The 18,044-nt window shown below is 38.7% G+C and overlaps 1 long non-coding RNA gene across 1 annotated transcript; it reads right to left on the reverse strand.

The window, feature by feature from the left end:
- Positions 1 to 6,596: 6,596 nt before the first annotated feature.
- Positions 6,597 to 11,939, reverse strand: LOC119506965. Its single transcript, XR_005211081.1, has 3 exons — positions 11,808 to 11,939; positions 10,345 to 10,459; positions 6,597 to 6,765 (listed from the first exon to the last, which is right to left on the reverse strand). It is a non-coding gene; the product is annotated as an uncharacterized LOC119506965 (long non-coding RNA).
- Positions 11,940 to 18,044: the final 6,105 nt, after the last annotated feature.

Here is an 18,044-nt window from a genome sequence, read left to right on the forward strand (position 1 = left end):
CTTCCATCTTGCCCCGCCTCCCTACCTAACACATTTTATGAAGTAACATCCTCTAATACCAAAAACAGGGAAAGATGCGACAAGAAAGGAAAAATCCAGGCCAAACTCCCTAATGACTACAGATGCAAAAACTCTCAACAAAATACTTGCAACTCAAATCCAAACACACAATTCAAACAATCATACACCATGATGAGGTGGGTTTCATTCCTGGCATGCAAGGATGTTTCAACAGAAGAAAATCAACATATTACAACACATTAACAAATCAAAAAGGGAAAATCAAATGATCATCTCAAGAGATGCTGAAAAAAACTATGGGCAAAATCCAACATCCCTTCTTGATAAAAGTACTTCAAACAACTGTAGGAAATTTCCTCAATATGACAAGAGCAAACATGTGAAACCTACAGCCAGCACAGTATTCAGAAGCGAGAGACTGAAAGCCTTCCTTCTAATATCAGCTATCAGACAAGGGCACCCACTGTCACCACTGGTGTCCAACACTGTGCCAGAAGTGCTGGCCAGGGCAACCCACCAAGACAAAGAAGTAAAGGCATCCAAATTGCAAAGGAAGAAGCAAAACTGTCATTATTTGCAGATAATATGATCTTATATCTGGAAAACCCTGAGAAACTGACGACACAGCTACTACACCTAATAAATTTAGCAAAGTATCAGTATACAAGAGTAATGCACATAAGTCAGTAATGTTCCTACACACTAGAAATGACTGAAGAGACACTCAAGTAAAAGATACAATTTTTCAATAGCTACTAAAAAAATCAAGTACCTGGGAATAAACTGAACCAAAGTGCAGAAGACCTATACAATGAAAACTGTATAACTCTACTAAAAGAAATAGAAACGGACCTAAAAAGATGGAAAAATATTCCATGTTCATGGACACGAAGGCTAAATGTCATTCAGACGGCAATTCTACCCAAACTCATCTACAGATTCAATGCAATCCCTACCAAAATTCCAACCTACTTTTCAGACTTGGAAAAGCTAGTTATCAAATTTATCAGGAGGGGGAAAATGCCTTGAATTGCCAAAACATTGTAAAAAAGAAAAAGAAAGCAGGAGAACTTACACACCCTGACTTTGAAGATTATAAAGCCACAGTAGTCAAAACAGCATGGTACTGGTACAAAGATAGACATAATGATCAATGGAATCACATTGAGAATTCAGAGTTAAATCCCCAGATCTACAGCCGACTGATCTCTGGTAAGGCCTCCAAAACCAATGAACTGGGACCTAACAGTCTTTTCAACAAATGGGTCTGGGAGAGCCGGATAACCATATCCAAAACAATGAAAGAGGACCCCTACTTCACACCCTACACAAACATTAACTCAAAATGGATTAAAGACCTCAAAATAAGAGACAGTACCATAAGACTCCTAGAAAATAATGTAGGGAAACATCTTCAGGGCCATGTCTTAGGAGGTCCCTTCCTATATCTTACACCCAAAGCACAAGCAACAAAGGAAAAAATAGATAAATGGAATCTCCTCAAACTTAAAAGCTTCTGTACTTCAAAGGAATCCGTCAAAAAGGAGAAGAGGCAGCCAACTCAAAGGGAAAAAATATTTGGAAACCAGTTTCTCACAAAGACTGATATCTTGCATATATAAAGAAATCCTGCAAATCAACAACAATAGTACAGACTAGAGACAGCCCAATTACAAAATGGGCAAAAGACATGAAAAGACAGTTCTCTGCAGAGGAAACACAAATGGCTAAAAAACACATGAAAAATATTCAACTTCACTAGCTATTAGGGAGATGCAAATTAAGACCACAATGAGATACAATTTCACACCAATTAGAATGGCTTCCATTAAACAAACAGGTAACTACAAATGCTAGAGAGAATGTGGAGAAACTGGAACTCTTATTCATTGTTGATGGGGCTCTATAATTGTGCAACCACTCTGGAAGACAGTCTGGCGTTTCCTTAGAAAAATGGATATAGAGTTACCCTTCGATGTAACAATCACACTTCTTGATATACACCCAGAAGACCCGAAAGCAGTGACATCAACAGATATCTGCACGCCAATGTTCATAGCAATTTCACAATTGCCAAGAGATGGAAACAATCCAAATGTCCTTCAACAGATGAGTGGATACATAAAATGTGGTATATTCACACAACGGAATAGTATGCAGCAGTAAGAAGGAACAATGCCAAGAAACAGATGACAACATGGATGAACCTTGAAGACCTAATGCTGAGTGAAATAAAGCAGGCACAAAAAGAGAAATACTATAGGTTACCACTAATGTGAACACTGAAAAATGAAAAGTAAATAGTTTATAGTGCAGATTGTAGGGAACCTAGTGATAGATAGCAATTAGTGAAGGGGGAATGATAAACTAATAAGAACAGGTAAGTTATTGAAGGAAAATTTAATGTTCTGAGAATGCTCAGGAATGACTGTGGTTTGTTAATTTCTGGTGGGTATGGTAGGAACAAGTTCACAGAAATGTACTTATCTTAGGCTATCTGTTTTCCTTATTCCTTTCCTGGGTTATAGCCTGCATATTTTCTTGGGGTAGAACAGGAACATGTTGGAAATAATGTAGTTTTTCTAGAAAATATGTTTTTTCTTTTTCTTATTCTTTTGTTTTGGTTTTGTTTGAAATGATTCTTTATTGTCTGTTTTTGTTTTTTTTTCCACAAAGTTAAGTTTTTAAAAAAAAAAATGAAAAAAAATATGCAGAGGCCCCTTGAGAAGCTGGGGGAAAATGCAGAGGTTTTGGGCTTCCTAACCTGGATGGTTGCTGATGTTCTCACAAACATTGAGGAGTGGAGGGTTGATGTGCCAAACCCTCTATCATGGGACTTGTCTTTAAGAAGCCTGTTACTGCAAAGGAGAAGCTAGGCCTGCTGATAATTGTGCCTGAGAGTCTCTCCCTGAATCCCTCTTTGGTGCTCAGATGTGGCTCTCTCTCTAACTAGGCCACCTGGGAAGGTGATCTCACTGCCCTCCCCCCTACGTGGGACCTAACTCCCAGAAGGATACATCTCCCTGGCAATGCAGTATATCACTCCCGGGGATGCATCCGGACCCGGCATCATGTCACTGGGAACATCTTGACCAAAAGGGGGATGCAAAATGAAATGAAATAAAGCTTCAGTGGTTGAGAGATTTCAAATGCAGTCAAGAGGTCACTCCGGTGGGCATTCTTATGCATTATATAGATACCACTTTGTACCTTTTAATGTATTGTAATAGCTAGAAGCAAATACCTGAAACTATCAAACTCCAATCCAGTGGCCTAAATTCTTGAAGACGACAGTGTGATAATGTAGCTTACAAAGGGTGACAGTGTGGTTATGAAAACCTTGTGTATTGCACTCCGTCTGTCCAGTGTATGGATGGATGGGCAGAAAAATGGGGGCAAAAAAACTAAATGAAGAATAGGGTGCGAGGGTGGGACGATTTGGGTGTTCTTCTTTCACTATTGTTTTTTTCATCTTATCATTTTTTCTGGTACAAGGAAAATGTTAAAAAAAAATAGGGTGACCAATGAACAACTATATGATGGTAATGTGATCAATTGATTATATATTTTGGATGATTGCTTGGTGTGTGAATAAATCTTAATAAATAAAAAAAAGAAAGCATTAGTACCAATCTTTCTAAAACTCTTCATAAAAATTGAAGAGTGTAAGCTACCTGATTCATTCTCTGAGGCCATCACACTAATACCTAAGCCAGACAAAAATACTACAAGAAAAGAAAATTACCGACAAATCATTTTGATGAATACAGATGCAAAATTCCTCAGAAAATTCTTGCAAATGGAACCTAGCAGCAGATTAAAAGAATTAAACACCATGACCAAGTGGGTTTTATTGCAGGTAAAAAGGGTGGTTCAACACAAAAAATTCAATTAATACACATCAATAAATCAAAGGGGAAAAGTCACATGATCTCAATTGAAGCAGAAAAGACACTTGACAAAATTCAGCACTGTTTCTTGATGAAAAAGAGTGTATAAACAATGTGGTATAGTCTTAGGATAGAATATTACACAGGTGGAAGAAAGAATAAGCCATGATGCAAGCAACAATGTGGATGAACACTGAGGACATTATGTTGAGCAAAATTATCCAGAAACAAAGGAACAAATATTGTATGATCTCACTAATATGAACTAAGTATAATGAGCAAAGTCAGACACTTGAAGTTAGCAACACATGTTGGGCAAGATGGCAGCATAGAGAGCTGTGGAATTTAGTTAGTCTCCTGAAGAAACTGATAAAAAACCAGGAACAACTAGTAAATAATCTGAAACACCTGCTGGGGGACAGTCGTGACTGCCCACACATCATACACCAACCTGGAATGGGTGCAATGGCTGAGACTGCAGCATAAAAGCTTTAAGTACAAACTGCCAAACTGTACCGGGAGCCCCTTCCCCTCATGGCAGGCTGAGCTGCAAGACCTGACTGTGGGAGAAAGCAGCAGTCCCAGAGCAAGGAAGTATAACTCAACTAATTCCAACTGGGGTTTTAAGTAACAAATGTGGACTGCTGAAGGCAAGCTACAAACAGAAAAACCACTAAGAAGCAGTGAATTACTCTGAATTCCTCCCAGTGGAGAGAAGGTGGGGCTAACAGAAAAAAAAAAAATACAGAGGCTTTCAGAGATGACTGAACTTAAGAGAACCAGGAAACGCCTGTGTGCTCGGAAAGGAGCCCAGAAGACTGGGTGCTTCCTCTGGCCGACAGGCAAAAGTTGGGAACCGTGGACTGGATCTCAAAAAGGGCTTTCTTTCCCTTTTTGTCTCTCTCAACCTGAAAGGCTCAGTGGAGAAAGCCTCAGCCATTTTCAGTTCACAGAACTCTGACCCAGACACAGGTGGACTTCACAGAGTCACAAAGACAAAGGAGTAGCTTACCTACAGAAGGTAACTCCCTAGGGTGGTGTATCTTCACTAAGGGGAAGGAGGTGGGGCCCAGCTCTAGTTCCTACCTGCCCTTCAGAACTCAGACCCCAGGGTCTGGGGGAAAACAGTCAAAACTCAAACAACTTAAGCTGAGAATTAAAGGGACCACACCTCTTTACATCAGTGGGGAGCTACAGGCTGACAGGCGCCACCTGGGCAAGTTAGGAAAAGCACAGTGGCTAGAGGCCACACAGGAAAGTTTGTCAATGTTTTAAGATACAGCTTCAGGGAAACCTGACACTGAATATAGTCCCATTGTGAGACCTGAACCCATCTGGTCTGGGAAATTCTGATTGGGGTAACCAAGGAAACCAGATGCCTATGTAAAAGAAAACTGCAAATCACACTAGGAAAAAAAAAGATATGACCCAGTCAAAAGAACAAACCTACACCTCAATTGAGATACAGATGACATACTGTTTCACTTTAATGAAACAAACATTTTCAAATAAATATGCTAAATCAATTCAAAGAGCAAGTCAACAAGTTTAGGGAAGACACGGCAAAAGAGACGAAGGATATAAAGAAAACACTGGGCAAACATAAGTTAGAAATCGAAAGTTTGAAAAAACACCAGGCAGACTCTGTGGAAATGAAATGCACAACATAAGAGATGAAAAACGCAATGGAGACATACAACAGCAAATTTCAAGAGGCAGAAGAAAACATTCAGGAACTGCAGAATAAGACACCTGAAATCCCCCCCACAAAAGAACAGATATGGAAAAGAAAGGAAAAATATGAGCCACATATCAGGTAAATGAATGACAACATGAAGCACATGAATGTACGTGCCATGGGTGTCCCAGAAGGAGACGAGAAAGAAAAAGAGGCAGAAGCAAAATAGAGGAAATACTTAATGAAAATTTCCCATCTCTTATGAAAGACATAAAATCACATATCCAAAAAGCATAGCATATCCCAAAGAGAATAGATCTAAACAGACCAATGAGAAGACACTTAATAATCAGATCATCAAATGTCAAAGACAGAGAATCCTGATAGCAGCAAGAGCATCACATACAAGGGAAGTCTGATAACTATGTGTGGATTTCTCAGCAAAAACCATGGAGGCAAGAAGAAAGTGGTGTGATATGTTTAAGATACTGAAAGAGAATAACTACCAACCAAGAATCCTGTATCTGTCAAAATTGTCCTTCAAATATGAGGGAAAATTTAAGATATTCTCTGACAATGAGAGACTGGGAACAAATGCCTGCTTTACAGGAAATAATAAAGGGAGCACTACAGACAGACAGGAAGACAGGAGTGAGAGGTTTGGAACACAATTTTGGGTGATGATAGCACAACAATGTAAGCACACTGAACAAAGATGACTGAGTATGGTTGAAAGAGGAAAGTTGGGGGCATGTGGGACACTAGAAGAAATGAGGGAAAATAAAGAATGGGCCAATATAACTTAGTGAAACCTAGAGTGCTGAACAATTGTGATAAAATGTACAAATATGTTTTTACATTAGTGAGAACAAATGAATGTCAAGCTTGCAAAGAATTAAAAATAGGGTGCTATTGGGGAAACAATACAATCAATGCAAACTGGAGACTACAGTTAACAGAAACATTGTATTATGCTTCCTTTAATGTAACAAAGGTAATATATCCAAGCTAAATGCCTCTAACGGGCACATAAGGGAAGGGTATGGGACTCTTGGCATTGGTGCATCTTTTATTGCACTTTAGTTTAATTCTATCTTTCCTCTTGTTGCTTCTTAGCTGTCATTTTTTTTCTTTCTTCTTTTGCTTTTGTCTCTCTACCTTCTTTGACTCTTCCTCCTTTGTGGAAGAAATGGAGATGTCCTTAGATAGTGGTGATGGTGGTTAATGCATAAATGTGTGATGACACAGGGAACCATCGATTGCTGACTTAGGACAGAATGTATGGTGGGTGAACAAAACCATCTTATAAAACACGGGTTGATGAAGAAAACTTGAGGGCACTATATTGAATGAAATAAGTCAGACACAACAGGAAAAAATACGGTATGGTCTCACTGATATGAACTAATTATAATATGTAAACTCACAGACATGAAATATAGGTTATCAAGATATAGAACAAGGCTAAATAACAATGAGCAGCTGCTTATTATGAGCAGAACGTTATAACTAGGTTGAATTTAAGTGTCTGGAAATGGACAGAGGCGATGGTAGCACACTATTATGTGAGTAACTAACATGCTGAATAGTATGTGAATGTGGTGGAAAGGGGAAGCTTAGAGTCACATGTGTCACCAGAAGGAAAGTTGGAGGTTAAAATACGGGAATGTATAAAACAGTGAATCTTGTGGTGGACAATGTCTGTCATTAACATTACCAATCTTAGAAATCTCTTTCATGAACTAGAAAAAATGTAAGGCATTATAACCAGAAGTTAATAATAGAGGGGTATAAGGGGGGAAATACACATATTGCAAAGTATGTACTACAGTTAGCAGTATTTTAGCATTCTTTCATCAAAAGAAACAAAGGTACTGTACCACTACCATGAGTCAATAATGCAGGGGGGCGGTTAGGAGTATGGGAGATTTTGAGTTTTCTTTATTTTTATTTTAATTTCTTTCCTGGATAAATGAAAATGATCTAAAATTTGAAAATAAAATTGATTATGGTGACAAATGCACTATATAATGATACCATGAACAACTGAATGTACACTTTGGAGGACTGTATGGTATGTGAAAAATCTCAATAAAATTGAATTAATAAAAAGACCTTGTCTTTTAGTGTTGCATACTAAAAGACTTATGAAAGACATTAGATGATCTTTGTGACTTGTTTCAAAAGTTATGGGAGAGGATTTCAGTCAGGGTGCAGGTAAAAAAAATACTGGCTCAGGGTTGATAATTGTTGAAGCTTGGAGAATGGTACCTAGAAATTCATGTTACTATTTTTCTACTTTTAGATGTTTGATATTTTTCATAGTAGAAAGATACAAAATAAAATTTTAGATTGGACTAAATATTTTTCTATTTATGACTGTCACATTTTCTTTGTATTTTCCTTTATATATTTCAAGGCTATGTTATCTGGTATTTTGTATGATCATAAGTGTAGAATTAAATTGTGACTAACAAAAAAAAAAAAAAACACAAGTTATCAGGAGATAGAAAGAGGGCAGAGATTGGGAATTTGATCCTGAAGGAGCACAGAATATCCAATAAGATTGTAAAGATCCAGAAATGGATATTACAATATTATCTGATGGTAGCACAATATCATAAAGTATAACCAACAAACTTCAGTGTGAATGTGGTTGAAAGAGGAAGGCTCGGGGCATATGGGACACCAGAAGTAAAGATAGAGGATAAAAACTGAGATGATATAATTTAGCAAAACCTCGAGTGGACAGTGATGGTGATTAAACGAAGAAACATAAGAAAGTTATTAGGTGAGGGAGAACAAATGAATGTCAACCTTACAAGGTGTTAAAAATAGTATGGTATTTGGAAAAATATAATTAACACAAATGATGGTACATAGTTAACAGTAACACTGTAATGTTCCTTCACTAATTGTAACAAAGGCAATACACCAAAGTGAAATGTCAATAGGGGTGGGGTGTGGGATTCTTGTTCTTCCTCCATTTTTTTCCTTTCTTCCTCTTCTTTCTTTGTGGAAGAAATGGAAATGTTCTCATATAGATTGTGGTGGTAAACACATAAATATGTGATTGTACTGGCAGAGACTGATGTTTCCCTTAGGATGGACTGTGGGTCTGTAACTAAAATTCTTCAAAAAAATAAACAAAAACACAAGTGTCACAGAAGATGTGAGGAGAGAGAGAGAGACCTATTTGCTGGTGGTAGGGAACTAGCAGCCCCTCTATAGGGCCATGAAGTGGTTTCACAGAAGGCTAAATATATATCTGCCAGGTGATCCTGCAACCCTGTTATTAGGTATACACTTGGAAGAACCCAAAGCAGGGACATGAACAGACATTTTCACACTGGTGTTTATGGCACATTATTCACAGTTTGGAATAGGTGGAGGTGGGCTAAGGATACATCAACTGATGAACGGAAGGGTGAACTGGTGTGTGTACATACGATGGAACAGAGTGGCTGCAAGAAACAATGAAGTGGTGAGGCATGCAACTATGTGAATGAACCCTGAAGGCATTATATTGAATGCAATAAGCCAGAAACAAAAGGACATACATTGTGTGGTCTCACTAACATCAACTAATTATAATGAGCAAACACTGAGAATTAGGTATGAGAGCACAGCTTTTCAGGGGATACAAAATGGGCAGAGATAGGGCAACTGGTGTTTATGGAGTACAAAATGTCCAATAAGGCTCACTGTAAAGGTTCCTAAATTGTAAGCTCTTTCAGCACTGACATCTATTCCTCAGTTTTAGCTATTTCTATATTCTGAGATGCATTATATAGATACTCATTTTTACTTTCTAATGTATTGAAACAGTTAGAAGTAAATAACCTGCATCTGTTGAATAGTAATCCAGAAGACTTGATTCTAGATGGTAATTGGTAACTATATAGCTTATATCATGTGACCATGTGATAGTGAAAACCTGCTGACTGACACTCCCCTTAACCAGTGTATGGCTGATGAATAATAAAATAATGATAAAAATGTATAAATAATAGGAAGGATGGGGGTATGTGGTGGTTTTAGTGATCTTAATTTCTTTTTCTTTAATATTTTTTCTTCATTTTGGAGTAATGAATATTTGGAAATTGACTGTGTTAATGAATGCACAACTATACCTTGATACTATGTGCCTCTGCTTGTATACTCTGTATTACATGGATAAAATTCCATTAAGATAAACAAATAAATAAAAACGACTGTGAGGAAACGGTAGCTGGATGGTCTCACTAACAGAAAAAATAAAATAAAATAATATATTTTAAAAGTGTAAAGAGTTCCTTTATGGAATGATGGAAATGCTTTGGTGATGGACAGTGGGGATGGTAGCACAACACTGTGAATACAATTAACAACATTCATATATGAATATGATTAAAAGGGGAAAGGTTAGAGTTGGCAACAGGAAAAAAATACAAAAAGCTCTATGGAATTACTCTACAGAAAGAGTGAACCCAGAATTAAACCATGCACTTTAATTAATAGTACGATTATAAAAATGTGCTATTATCAGTTTTAACAAATGGAACATACCAATGCCAGGTGTTTATGGTAGGGTGGTATGTGGGAAACCCATACTGTATGCATGATTGTTCTGTAAACCTACAAGTCTCTAATTTAAAAAATATATATAGTGAAACCTGGTATAACGTGCAATATTGTCGTCCATCATATTAACAAACAAACAAAAAAAAACACACATGCTTTTCCAAGTTCAATGTGGTTCATAAAGAAACTTACTTCAGTCTGGCCAAGTTCTTTGAAGGAGAGTTTGATATAGGAATTCTTACTTCTTTGGAATGGACCAGGTTCTTGGTTGGGAGGTGCTGAGTGAAGATGAACCACTATTTCTGTACTGAAGAGAGAACAAATGTAATGTATTTAGCTGCCTTTTAAAAATCATTAATTCTATTATAAACTTTAAAATATTATATAACACTTTTAAAGTTCTGGTAGACACAAAGACCATCCTAAAAAGCATCCTTTTAAAAACTATTAATTTTAAAACATCTCTACTTAACACTTACAAGTTATGAACCAAAAAGTTTTAAGTTACTAGCTCTATGGAATAAAAGTCAATTGGCTAAATTTTGGGTGGTGTATGATTAGGGTTTTCCATCTACAGAGTTCTTGCCAGAAGTGGTAAAGGAGCCTGTAATTTATGCCAAATCTTAGTACTGTACTAATTTTGAAAACAAAATGTGAAAAATCTGTTTAACTGGCCAGCTGACATTTTATTAAAATTCCATCAAAAATTAACATTCTACAGTGTCCTTTGTTGGAAAATGCCACTAAGTCAACAGCATGATTTAGAAAGATACACAACAGCAAAAGCAATTCTCGAAATGCTGCTGCTCTTAGAAAATAAATGACCATTATCTTTATGACTACCATTATCTCCTATGTTATTAAAAATGCCACCGTAATTACTCAGCTTTATAAATGTTTTCTTCCCATTTTCCCATCTACTCAACACACAGTGTTCTGCAATGATTACCAAAGCTATAAAATTCATGATAAAAATATCGTGAATACCTAATTAAGAGCATTTCCTTTACGATCACATTATAAATACACCTATCACCAAATTATACTTTTTGCAGTTTAGGCCCACATGGGTGCCTACACATAACTGTAAAACTGACACACCATGTTTTAGGATTTTTGAACATAATGAAGGCTTTGGTTAGTAAACTCTGGCCATCTTTGTAAGGACTCATCATCTATTACTTTGTGGTAAATATCAGTAAGTGACGCAAGTAAATTAGCTGCATAAGCAGAACCACAAGACTCCATGAAATAAATCAACAGGTAAAGCAAACAAACAATTACAATAGGGTCACGTAATCTGCAAAGCTAAAAACCCTGAGCCCTACTGTAAGATTCTGCCAAAGGAAGTAAAAGGAAAAGCTAAATGACATAAAATAACATTAAAAAATTCCCGAATAAGCATAAAAGTTCCATGCCAGCGTTTCCAAACATTCATTTATTGGCTCATACCTATTCCAAGGTAATCTACGGAGAACCGTTAACAGTTATAATAACGTCGTTTCAACAATTTTAACAAAAGCTTCACGCTGAAACAAAATGTGAAGAAGGAAAACCACGTTTACGAAGGCGTACACAGGACCTCTCCATTTTCTGCATGGCTTTCCTGTAAATCTACAGCTTTTTTAAATAAAAAGAACCAAACATTGCTGTACCTTTTTGTTACCGGCTACTGGACGAGGCTGAGCTCCCACCGCAGTTCAAAGGAATTCACAGACGAAAAGGCACAGCGGCAACGTAACGAGCCTGTATCCAAAACGCCGCAAACAGCACCGAAAGGCTCCCGGCGGCGGCTCCCGGCGGCCTACCGCTCAGGCAACTCCACGACTCAGAGGTATGGCGCAGGCAATCTTCTCCGCAGACAGAAACGCGTCACGGCCACCGATCCTGCAACGCAGCAACCCAAAGGAACTCGCTCTTGGCTTTTTACTAGTTAGAGGGGAGACCTTAAACTTGTGGTGTTTTTTGGATTGGCTGATTTTTATGCAAATAAGGGATTGTACTTTCCACGACCATAAATAAGGGATGTACTGTCGACTGCGATTTGTGATTGGTTCATTTGAGGGCCATTTTGATTGGTGCTTGTAGATATGTAAATTAAGGTTGCCTCTGGGACATCTTGATTGGTCCATCAAGGGTGGTTCAGGATTGGCTCAGATGGAGCAATCAAGATAGCACAGAGTGCGATCCCTTATTCGCAAAAACATCAGCCAATCCTAAAACAGCAAGGGTTTAAGCCCTCCCTCGTAACCAAGGGAAGGTCAAAAGCAATTTACGGCGGTTAACTGCCTTTTAGTTTCGCTTTTGCTGCCATGGAGGAGTCTCCGTGAGTGAAACACTAGGGTGTAGCTGCAGCCCGCTGGGAGCGGTCCGGAAGGCTGGAGCCTTTCGGTGTCCTTGCGGCAATTCAAATAAAGCTTCGTTGTGTTGCCGCTGGACTGTTTCTGTGAATTCCTTTCGGCTCTGTTGGAGCCCAGCTTCTTCCAGTAAGCCGGAAACAGCAAGGTGCAGTAATGTTTGCTTCTTCCTCGTAAAAACTGTAGATTTATAGAAAAGTCACGCAGAAAATGGAGAGAGCCTATAAACTCCCCCATAAGCACAGTTTTCCTTATTCACATTTTGTTTCAGTGTGAAGTTTTTGTGACAATTGTTGAAACACTATTACAGACTATCAGCAGTCCTCAGGTTACATTAGAGTAGGTACACAGTGGTGGTGTACATTTCTATGGTTTTTAAAAACTTGCATTCTGTAGCGTATACAACCTCCAATTTTGCATTTTATGTACTTGCAAATGTAGCATTCAGTGGTGTCAGTATTCATCATTTTGTACCACAATCCCTTGGCAAAACTTTTCCATCACCCTAAACAGGAACCCTGTAGCGATTAGACACTCCCTACCCTGAACCCTTACCATGAAAGTATACATTTTAGTTTGACTCTATGAATTAGCATATCTGGTTATTTATCAGTGAAATCATACAATACGTGCCCTTTTGGGTTTTGTTTCACTCAAGATGATGGCTTCAGTTTCTTGCATGCTGTTGTATGTATGAAACCTCATTCTTTTTTACGGTGGAAAAAATTACTGTTTATAAACCACCTTAAAAATAACATGATTTCCAAATATTTTCTACTATTTGGTATTTTTTTACACTTTATTCATAAAGCGTTTTGTGCATCAGAGTACTTAATTTTTATGAAGTCCCATCTATCTGTTTTTTCTTGTTCCTGTCTTTGCCTAGGAGGTTTTCCCTCTGGGAGTTTCCCTTAGTTTCCTGGCTGCTAAAGCAAGTAGCATGAAACAGCCAGGCTTAAACAATGGGAATTTATTGGCTCAAATTTATTGGCTCACAGGTTTGAGGCTGACAGCATTCCCACATGAATGATCAGAAGGTCAATTTACCCAACTACTGCAGTGTTCTGGGTCTGGGTGCCAGTGATCCTTCATCCTTGGCTGTTTGGCCACTTGGCATTCTACATGCTGCTTTCTACTGTCGGTCCCATTGATCTCCAGATTTTTTTGTGGTGTTTCTTGTCTGAATTTCACTCTGCTTATAAAAGAGTTGGGGTAATTGAATTACAACCAAAACTTATTCAGCTGGCCACGTCTTAACTAAAAATATCTTCAAAAAGTCCTGTTTAACCACAATTACCTAAAACTTTGAATAGGAAGTGAGATATGGTAGGTCTGTATAGGTTAGAGTGAAATCGTGACACATCCCAAAGTAATTAGGGCAGAGCGTAAGAATATATTTGCAGGGCCCCCCTGAGGAGCTGGGGGAAAATGCAGAAGTGTTGGACTTCCTCACCTGGACTGATTTTTCTCGCAAATGTGAGGACTGGTGGTTTGATGTGCTGAGCTCTCTATCTTGAGACTTGCCCTTATGAAGCTGGTTACTGCAAAAGAGAGGCTAAACTTGCTTATACTTGTGCCTAAGTGTCTCCCCCTGAGTGCCTCTCTGTTGCTCAGATGTGGCCTCTCTCTCTGACTAAGCCACCTCGGAAGGTGAACTCACTGCCTTCCCCGCTATGTGGCGATGCAGGATATGACTCCCAGGGATGAATCTGGACCCAGCATTGTGGGATTGAGAGTGTCTTCTTGACCAAAAGGGTGTTGCATAATGAAACGAAATAAAGTTTCAGTTACTGAGAGATTTCAAATGGAGTCGAGAGGTCACTCTGGTGGACATTCTTATGCACTATATAGATAACACCTTTAGGTTTTAATGTACTGGAATAGCTAGAAGTAAATACCTCAAACTATCAAACTCCAACCCAGTAGTCTGGAGTCCTGAAGATGATTGTATAACAATGTAGCTTATGAGGGGTGACTGTGATTGTGAAAACCTTGTGACTCACACTCCCTTTATCTAGTGTATGGACGGATGAGTAGAAGAATGGGGACAAAAACTAAATGAAAAATAGGGTGGGATGGGGGGATGATTTGGGTGTTCTTTTTTATTTTTATGTTTTATTGTTACTCTGATTTTTTCTGATGTAAAGAAAATGTTCAAAAATAGATTGGGGTGATGAATGCATAATTATATGATGTTACTGTGAACAGTTGATTGCACACCATGGATGATGGTATGATACGTGAATATATCACAGTAAAAGTGAATTTAATTTAAAAAAAAACCTGTGGAATACAAATGTAAAAAAAAAAAGTCCTGTTTAAAATGGATTCACTGCAGAAATGGATTAAAATTAACAGTATGTTTTAAGATGTGCATAATTAAATCTCTGAAAGACTTTATCATTTTGTTTCTTACATTTTGGTATTTAACCCATTTTGAGTTAATTTTTATATATGGTGAGAGACAGGGATCCACTTCTCATTCTTTTGTATATAGCTTCCAGTTTTCCCAACACTGTAAGTTGAAGAGACCATTGAGTGGATTTGGTGCCCTTGTCACAAACCGGTGGGCTGTAGGTATGGTTTATTTTTGAACTACCATTTCAATTTCCACTTTGTATTCTTTTGTTTCTTTTTCTTGCCTACTCAGGCTGCAACTTCTGCTATAACATTGAATGATATTGGTGCCAGAGGACATTCTTGTCTTCACCTTGAATATGATGTTAGCTATGGCCTTTTCATAAATGATCTTTATCAGTTTAATTCCCTACTATGCATTGATGTATTGGTATTTTTACAAGAAGACTGCTGGATTTTTGCAAATTAGTTTTCTGCATCAATTTAGATGGTTGTGTTTTTATTTTGTTTTCTTTTTACTTCAGTTTATTAATGAGGTGTATTACTTTAGTTCACGTTACTCTGTTTGCCACATAGTCAGGGCAAGGCGGCTCTAGGCTCAGGTCGCAGTTTTTACTTACAGGTCGCAGTTTTTACTTACAGATTTTGGGCTGTGATCTCAGGCATTCCTCCGGTCCAGGTTGGTGTACAAAGTGCAGGACAGTCACAGTTGTTCCCCCAGCACTAATTCCAGATTGTTTATTAGTTGTTCCCAGGGAAATGACTAAATTCCACTCCTCTCTATGCCCCTGTCTTGCCCCTCTCCCTTATTCCATTTTGAAGTTTTTCTGTAATCATCTGTGATGCTGTTACAATATTCTTACAATAGTCTTGTGAGATTGGAGGAAGTCTTCGGCCTTGTGGTGTAGCTGAGACGTTCTTGACAGCAAGCATCATCATTCCATGAGATGAAATTTAGGGTCCAGCTTTTTCTATTCTTTTTCCAGGTTGTCCCCATGGTCTCCTGAATCATCGAGTGAAGGACTGTTGAGATTTGTATTGAGAGCTTCCAGACACAGAGTCTGTGTGTCAGAGCACCAGCCTCCACTGCAGAGGACTCGGGGGCTTCGTATGCGCGTGTCATCAGTCCAGTCTTCTCTCAGTCTTTTTGATGTTCTTCAGCACGGGTAGAAATAATTTTGGCTCAGAGTTTTGCCCCTTTATGTTATGTCTACAATTTACTATAAAAACCATCACAGTAGTACATTTCAGGATCTCTTAGGGAAGCCCAAAGACACCTGAGAGTTGTCTCATGGATTTAGAGATCAACCACAAAGCACCAAAAATCTGCTCAAGGGTCACTGGGAGAGACCCTTTGGTGGCCATCAGCAGGCCCCCCGTGGCTCCGGAGCTCTCCTTCACGGCTCTGCCTCTGAGTGCTGCTATCCTGTTGGCCACAACTGACTCTCCCGAATGCTGTGGAGGGTGCCGTCTCCAACACAAACAAGCTCCTGGCAACCAGGGCACACTGTCAGCTGGGCCCGGGGAGGGCTGGGCCAGCAAGGTTCTTTAAAACAGGGCTCTCTAACTTTGTTCCTCCCTGTATAGAAATGGAATGTGGTGTCAATTAGACTGTGCATTAATGAAGGGGGAAATGGCCCATGGAAGCCAGGGGAGAGCAGCCCAGGAGCTCTGGCCTTTGTGTTCCCCACCTTGGCCTACAGCAAACCTAGAGGTTAGACAGTGCCGTGCCCTCACCCCTCCCCTGCACAGGAGCATGTTAGGGCTTCATGGTGGGACCCCTGTGCCCTCATCCCTGGGTGTGCTTAGTCTCATGACTTGAGTTTCCTTCTGCACTTGGGAAGCATGATCCTGCCTACAAAGGTTGCAGGGGTCTCCCTCCCCTGAAGGTTCTCTTTTCCTTGGTGTTTATACAAGGCAAGCAGGGGCAAAAGTATCAAGTTATGAACCTGGAGCTCAGTCATAAAATTTCAGGTGAAATCCACTGGAACTGGCCAAGTCTCAAATTTTCATGTATCTTTTGGACTCACTTGTTTCCCCTGCCATCATGTCTTCCTGGGGGGGGGATTCTCTCCTTTGGCGTGACGTGGTGTCCTGGGCTATCCAGGCATATGAGAGGCTCCAGAATGGGTAGTTCCTTATTGCATCCTCTCTCCCACCCTTACGTACTAGGACTTTTCCAACAAACTAGTTGTTTGAGTGTGTTGAACAATGATGTGAAATATACTCCTGGATATCTAAATCTTGTACCTGGTCTATAATGATGAGATTTTTAGAGAGTTCCAAATGACACAGTAGAACAAGTAGAACATGAATAGGACCCAATTATAATATACTTGTATAGTAATAATTATACACATGTGTATTGATATTAGACATAAATTTTGTATAATAGACTTTTATTGGATGATATATATTATCCTAGATTTTTTGTTATGAATACTATTTATAAGACAATAGGACTAGTTAACAGAGTGAGTTAATAGTAATAGGAGGAATGATTATACACAAATCATGCATTAGGAAAAATATAACAATGTTGTTTAATAAATTTTTACCTTGGGATAGTTTGATTTCAAGAAAATTTTGCAGACAGTGCAGAGATTTATCTTTTAACTAAGGTCTAGTTTCTGTCTTGTTTTGTCTTCATTGGGCTCCATTTGTTACAGTTAATAAGCTCATATAGATGCATTGTAATTGTCTACAGGCTGTTTTTTTTCCAGATTTCCTTAGTTTTATCTTTTTCTATTCCACATCCCATTCCAGGATTCCTCCTTGCATTTAGTCCACACATCTGCTTAGGCTTACCGTGAGAGTTTCTGAAACTTCCTCATTTATGATGACCTTGATAGTATTCAGGAGGACTGGTCTGGAATGTTATGGAATGTCCTCCATTTGAGCTTTCCCTGATGTTTTTGTCATGTTAATGCTGTGATGTGTTTTGTGAGGAAGATCACAGTGAAGTGCCTTTTCCATCACTCCGTGTGAAGGATTCACACCCTCAAGATGATTTATCACTGCTGACTGTTTACCTTCATAACCTGGCTTTGGTTTTATTTATCAGGTTTCTCCTATGTAAAATTACTCTTTTCCCCTGACAACTTGTGTGTGGTTTTGGAAGGCAGTCACCACGGATAGCTACCCTTAAGGAGTGGGGAGTTAGCATCCCACCTCCTT

The sequence above is a fragment of the Choloepus didactylus genome, chromosome 12 (assembly GCF_015220235.1).
Source record: "Choloepus didactylus isolate mChoDid1 chromosome 12, mChoDid1.pri, whole genome shotgun sequence".
NCBI lineage: Eukaryota > Metazoa > Chordata > Mammalia > Pilosa > Megalonychidae > Choloepus > Choloepus didactylus.